This window comes from Papio anubis, chromosome 11, assembly GCF_008728515.1.
Source record: "Papio anubis isolate 15944 chromosome 11, Panubis1.0, whole genome shotgun sequence".
In the NCBI taxonomy this organism is placed as follows: Eukaryota; Metazoa; Chordata; class Mammalia; order Primates; family Cercopithecidae; genus Papio; species Papio anubis.
Genome location: NC_044986.1, coordinates 112,729,247 through 112,735,656, shown reverse-complemented (window position 1 = coordinate 112,735,656; position 6,410 = coordinate 112,729,247). Strand labels below are relative to the sequence as shown.

At 38.1% G+C, this 6,410-nt stretch overlaps 1 pseudogene across 1 annotated transcript; it reads right to left on the bottom strand.

Moving 5' to 3' along the window:
* Nucleotides 1-4,490: 4,490 nt before the first annotated feature.
* LOC108587535 lies at nucleotides 4,491-5,535 on the bottom strand (annotated as a pseudogene). Its single transcript, XR_002524532.2, has one exon. The product of XR_002524532.2 is annotated as a small ubiquitin-related modifier 2 pseudogene (transcript).
* Between the last annotated feature and the right edge of the window lie 875 nt (nucleotides 5,536-6,410).

Below are 6,410 nucleotides of genomic sequence, written 5' to 3'. Positions count from 1 at the left end.
TAAATAAATAAATAAATAAATAACTGCACATGGTGGTACGTGCCTGAAGCAGCTACTTGGGAGGGTAAGGTGGGAGGTCAAGGTTACAGTGCTTCATGATCATGGCATTGTGCTCCAGCCTGGGCAACGGAGTGAGACCGTGTCAAAAAAAACCCCAAAAAACAGGCCAGGCACTTTGGGAGGCCAAGGCAGCCAGATCACTTGAGGCCAGGAGTTTGAGACCAGAATGGGCAACATGGTGAAACCCTGTCTCTACTAAAAATACAAAAATTAGCTGGGTGTTGTGGCACATGCCTATAATCCCAGCTACTTAGGTGGCTGAGGCACTAGAATTGCTTGAGATCAGGAGGTGGAGGTTACAATGATCTGAGATCATGCCACTGCACTCCAGCCTGGGCAACAGAGCAAGACTCTGTCTCAAACAAACAAACAAACAAATCAACAAAATGCTGGAGTTTGAGGAGCCAGCAATGTGTTAGAGTTCCAGTTCCTCCACATCTTCACCAACAACTGATGATGTTGCTGTTTCTAATTTAGCCAGTCGAATTGGGGTTAATGATATTACATTATGGTTTTTGCATTTCTCTGATGATGAATAATACAAAGAAATGGACCCCTTATGTGTGAAATACCTCCCCATTTATTTTTATCTTCTTTAATTTCTCTCTGGAATGTTTTATTCCTTTTTTAGGATTCTTATGGTCCATTTCTTTGTATTTCTTTGTAAAGTTTCTGTTCATCTTTTGTCCATTATCTATTGGGTTGTCTTTTTATTATGGATTTTCCATGTTCCTCATACAACCCTTTGTCAGATGTAGGAATTGCAAAGAATTTTCTCTAGGTCTGTAGCTTGCCTTCTCATTTTCTTAACTGTTTTTTTAACAATCAGCAGTTCTGTATGTATTAGATTAGTGGGTTTTTAAAAAATTATTATTATTATTGGAGACAGGGTCTCACTCTGTCACCCAGGCTGGAGTGCAGTGGCATGATCTTGGCTCAATGCAACCTCCACCTCCCAGGCTCAAGTGATCCTCCCACCTTAGCTTCCCAAATAGCTGAGACTGTAGGTGCATGCCACCATGCCCTACTAATTTTTTGTATTTTTTTGTAGAGAGGGGGCTTTGCCATGTTTTCCAAGCTGGTCTTGAACTCCTGGACTCAAGCAAGGACTGGGAAGGTAACTGTTTCTTCCCCAAGTGGTGTGTGCTCTGAGATGGCCAACAAGGCCGCTTCTTCGTCCCTGGAACTACTCCTTTGGCCTCAGTTCCATTGACCTGTTTGTTGCTCCTTATGTCAATATCACACTGTCTTGACTTCTTTAGTCTTATAGTAAGTCTTAAAATCAGGCAGTGTAAGACCTCTAATTTTGTTCTTCCTTCTGCTATTCTAGGTTCTTCTGCACTTTTTTTTTTTTTGTAGGTAGAGTCTCGCTCTATCCCCCAGGCTGGAGTGCAGTGGTGCGAACTCAGCTCACTGCAACCTCTGCCTGCCAGCTTCAAGCAATTCTCCTGCCTCAACCTCCTGAGTAGCTGGGATTACAGGCACCTGCCACCACGCCCGGCTAATTTTTTTTTTATTTTCAGTCAAGAAAGAGTTTTGCCACATTGGTCAGGCTGGTCTCGAACTCCTGACCTCAGGTGATCCACCTGCCTCGGCCTCCCAAAGTACTGGGATTACAGGCATGAGCCACCGTGCCCAGCCTCTTCTGCACATCTAAAAAGACATATATTTTAGAAATGGTTTGGGGAGAATTATCATCTCTCCACTTACCATAGTGGTAAGTTTTCCAATCAATGAGCGTGAAATACCTACCCATTTATTTTGATCTTCTTTAATTTCTCTCTGGAATGTTTTATCCTGTTTAGTGTTAGTCCTGCATATCTTTTGTTGAATTTATTCTTTAAGTATTTATTTTTTCCTAAGTGAAATATTTAAAAATTTTATTTTCCAACCATTTGTGGCTACCATGTAGAAATGCATTTATTTTTGCATATTGACCTTTTATCCTGCAGTCTTGCTAAATTCTCTTTTTATTTGTAGTAGTTTTTTTGTAGGTGCTTTGGGATTTTCTACATATGTACACAATCATGTCATTTGTGAATAGAACAGTTTTCCTCCTTTCTTTCTAACCTGTGTACTTTGGATTTATCTTCCCTTTTGCAACAGCTAAAGAATCTAATGCAATGCTGAATAGGAGTGAGAAGGCACTGTCTTGGGGAAAGTGTTCATTCTCCCATCACAAAGTATGATGTTAGCTGTTGATGTTTTGATGTTGATGTTTTATAGATATCCTTTATCAGACAAGATAGTCTCCTCTTCCTAATGTGCTGATAGACTTGTTTTTGTTGAATTTGTCAAATGTTTTTACTGAATCTATTGACATAATCATACAATTCTTCTCTTTTCTTCTGTTAATGTAAAGAAGTACATGGATTGACTTTCAGATGTTAAACCAACCTTGTATTCCTGGGGTAAACCCTACTTAGTTATGCTCAATTACTCTTATTATTTATCTCTGAATTCTGTGGCTTATATTTTGTTTAGAATTTTTGTATCTGTGTTCAAGAATATTGGCTTGTGGTTTTCTTGTAATATCTTCTATGGGTTTTGGCATTAGGGTAATTCTAGTCTCAAAATGAGTTGAGGAGTATTCCTCTACTCTGTTTTTTCAAAGAGTTTGTGTAAGATTTACTAGCCTCAAACTCTCGGGCTCAAGCAGTACTCCCCTTTCATCCTCCTGAGTAGGTGGGACTACAGGCATGTGCCATCATGTCTGGCTAATTTTTAAAAACATATTTTTTTAGAGCAGCATCACACTACATTGCCCAAGCTGGTCTTGAACTCCTGGACTCAAGTGCTTCTCCTGCCCTGGCCTCCCAAAGTGCTGGGATTATAGGCATCAGCCACCACACCCAGCCTTATTTCTTCTTTCAATATTTGATAATATTTGCCCATAAACCTGGAGTTTTCTTTGTGGGAAGTTTTAAGTTACAGCTATAATTTCTTTAACAGATATAGGACTATTTGGATTTTCTACTACAGCTTGTGAAAGTTTCAGTAACTTGCATCTTTCAAATAATTTCATTTCATCTAAGTTATCAAATGTATTGGCATAAAGCTGCACATAGTCCTCTGTGATTAACCTTTTTGTGTTTGCATGATGTGTATAAATGGCCCCTCTTTCCTTCCTAAGACTGAACATTTGTACTCCTTTTTTATCTTCATCAGTCTTGCTAGGTGTTTATCAGCTTTATTAATCTTTTCAAAGAACCAACTTTTTCTGTCAGCCTTGTTTTCTGTTTAAATAAAGAACACACTTCTGTCCAGGTGCAGTGACTCACACCTGTAATCCCAGCACTTTGGGAGGCTGAGGTGGGTGGATTGCTTGAGGCCAGGAGTTGGACACCAGCCTGGGGAACATGGTGAAACCCCATTTCAACTAAAAATACAAAAATTAGTCAGGCATGGTGGTGCATGCTTGTAATCCCAGCTACTCGGGAGGCTGAGGTGGGAAAATCGCTTGAACCTGCGAGGTGGAGGTTGCAGTGAGCCAAGACTGTGCCACTGTACTCCAGCCTGGGTGACAGAGCAAGGCTCTGTTTCAAAAGAAAAAGAAAAAAATTTTGTTTTTATTGTTTTCACCCCTGTTACTTGTCCATTTTCTATTCAATTGATTTATACACTTTTCTGTATTATTTCTTTTCTTTTACTTATTTTTGGCTTAATTTATCTTATTATTCTCTAGCTTGTTTTCACCATGATTTCTTTCACCCATGCTTTATTTAAAAGTATGTTGTTTAATTTTGTATGTTATTAAGCAAATTAAGTATGTTATTAAGCAACATTAAGTGTGTTAAGTATATTAATTATGTATGTAATTTCTAAATTAAGTATGTTGCTTACTTTCCAAATTTGGGGACTTTTCAGACATCTTCTCCTGATAAATTTTATGGTCAGAGAACAAAGCATGTGTCTTAGTCTGTTTTGTGCTTCTATAAGAGAGTACTACTGCCTGGGAAATTTACAATAAACAGAAATTAATTTCTCACAGTTCTGGAGGCTGGCAAGTCCAAGATCAAGGTGCTGTCATCTGGTGAGGGCCTTCTGCTGCTGGATCCCCTGGTGGGACAGCAGTAGAGCACGTGTGAGAGAGGGAAGGGGGCCAAACTTATTCTTTTATAAGGGGTTTTCTCCTGCTGCAATAATGAACCCATTTCCTCAATAACAGCATTAATCCATTCATGAGGCAGAGCCCTTGTGACGTAATGACCTCAGAAAGGCCCCACCTCTCAACAACATTGCACTGGGGATTTAGTTTCCAACACATGAAGTTTTGGGGCACAAATCACATTTATCTTAATTTATCTTACTTTATTTATCTTAATTTACCTTAATTTATCTCACATAGCAGTATGATTTTAGTCCTTTGAAATTTATTGAGACTCGTTTTATGATCAGCATGTGGTGTCTCTTTTTTTTTTTCTCATTTCAAACAAGAAGTTTATTTAAACAACAAGACACTTGACTTGAAGGGAAAACTATCTAGGATTCCTTTTTGTTTTAGAGTAATTTATCCCTACTTAAAGACAGATTGCCCTACATGTAAAAGCTACGTACAAAAAAGTTATACAATTGTCCTTGGTTTTACAATGATAAATGAAAAACATTAAAATTCTCCAATTGAACAAGGTATGCAAGAATTTTTATGTTGTGTTTCTGTTAAAACAGTGAGAGCAAAATAACTTACTGGAATATAAAGATAAGAGCTGAACGAGCATGCCACTAATGGAGAAAGGGGGTATTTTTCACAGAATCAGTATTTTTCCCCATCCCATCTCCACTTGATGTCAATCAAAACATACCATTGGCTGTTTGGTTTTTTAAAAATGCAATATGCTTGTGCACATACACCCGTTACTTTATGTACAATAAAGGAATGGGGAAGGGGGAAATGAAAGAATAGAGAAAACTATACGGTAGTAGTCAGGATGTGGTGGAACCAAATTGCAGTTTTCTAATGGAGAATGTAATCTTGGTCTTTAAAGAACAGAGTTCGGGAGTAAAGAAGCAGATTCCCTTTTCAGTAGACACCACCCGCTTGCTGTTGGAACACATCAGTTGCATCTTCATCCTCCATTTCCAACTGTGCAGGTGTGTCTGTTCCATTGATTGGTTGCCTGTCGAATCGGAATCTGATCGCCTCTCTGACAACCCCTGTCGTTCACAATAGGCTTTCGTTAGTTTACTAAGTGGTGTATGCCTCTTAATCTTAAACTGCACCACAGAACCATCCTGCCCCACCACCTTCAACTTAATATGATCGTTGTTCTCAGTCTTGACTCCTTCCTTGGGCTTTTCGTCGGCCGTGGCGAGCGCCGGAGTCCCCTCAGCTGCCACTTCACAAAAGAGGGACCAGGTCCGCAGGAAACGAGCACACAAGCAGCACCAGGAGCTGCAGAAGAAGGAGCGTGGTGTCTCTTGATAAAAGGTTAGGTTCACTTGTTGCTGCTGTTGTTGCTTTTTTTTTTTTTTTTTTTTTTAAGTGTACTCTGCAATTGTCGAGCATAATGTTCTGGGTTAATTGAATTAGATTAGCCCCTTAAAGAAAACAAATAATTCTGCTTCTTCTCAAATATTTTAAGTTCATATCTACAGTTTTGTTGTTAAGTTTAAACAATTATAAATAATTTGAGGCATATTGTATACATCAATATTTTTAAGTAAAATTGCTACATTGCTCTTTTAAATGCATCAAATGGAATCCAAATACAACAGTAGGTTTATAGCCACCGTCATCCATTTTTTATAAATACATGAACAACCTCTTCTTTAACAGTTCAAAATTTGACATATTTTTTTCTCTTTCTCCCTGATCTCTTATTTCCAGTCCACTGGATGAAATATCAAGGGCCTTTCTGTTCTACTTCTTCCCAAAATATTTTCCTAATGTACTCAATGTTTAAGCTTGTGAGTCTGATTTATCGCCTTGTCATACTTCTCTGCCAATACATGTTTTTTTTTCTGAGGCCATAATTCCTAATGTTAGATGTTTTCTTTTGCAGTGAGTTGTCATTACAATTAATATTAGTGCATAACTAATCAAACAACCTAATGGTTATGCATTAAGTGAAAAACAACAAATGATTATTTATCCACGTTAAGTAATCATTAGACGATCTTCATAAAATGAAGGTAGTTGTTTGTGAATTAAATTATACATCAGTGGACAGCTATTCCCTCTTACTAGATTGAAAGAAGACTCAGCAACAATATGCTTCCAATTTTTTTGTCTTATTTGAATAGAAGAACTGAGGAAGCTTTTTCTCAGAAATAAGTAGACGGTGAGGCCAAAAAATGTATTATAGCAATGTCACTCAATTCTTTGAAAGCTTTTTAGTTGTATTTCAAAA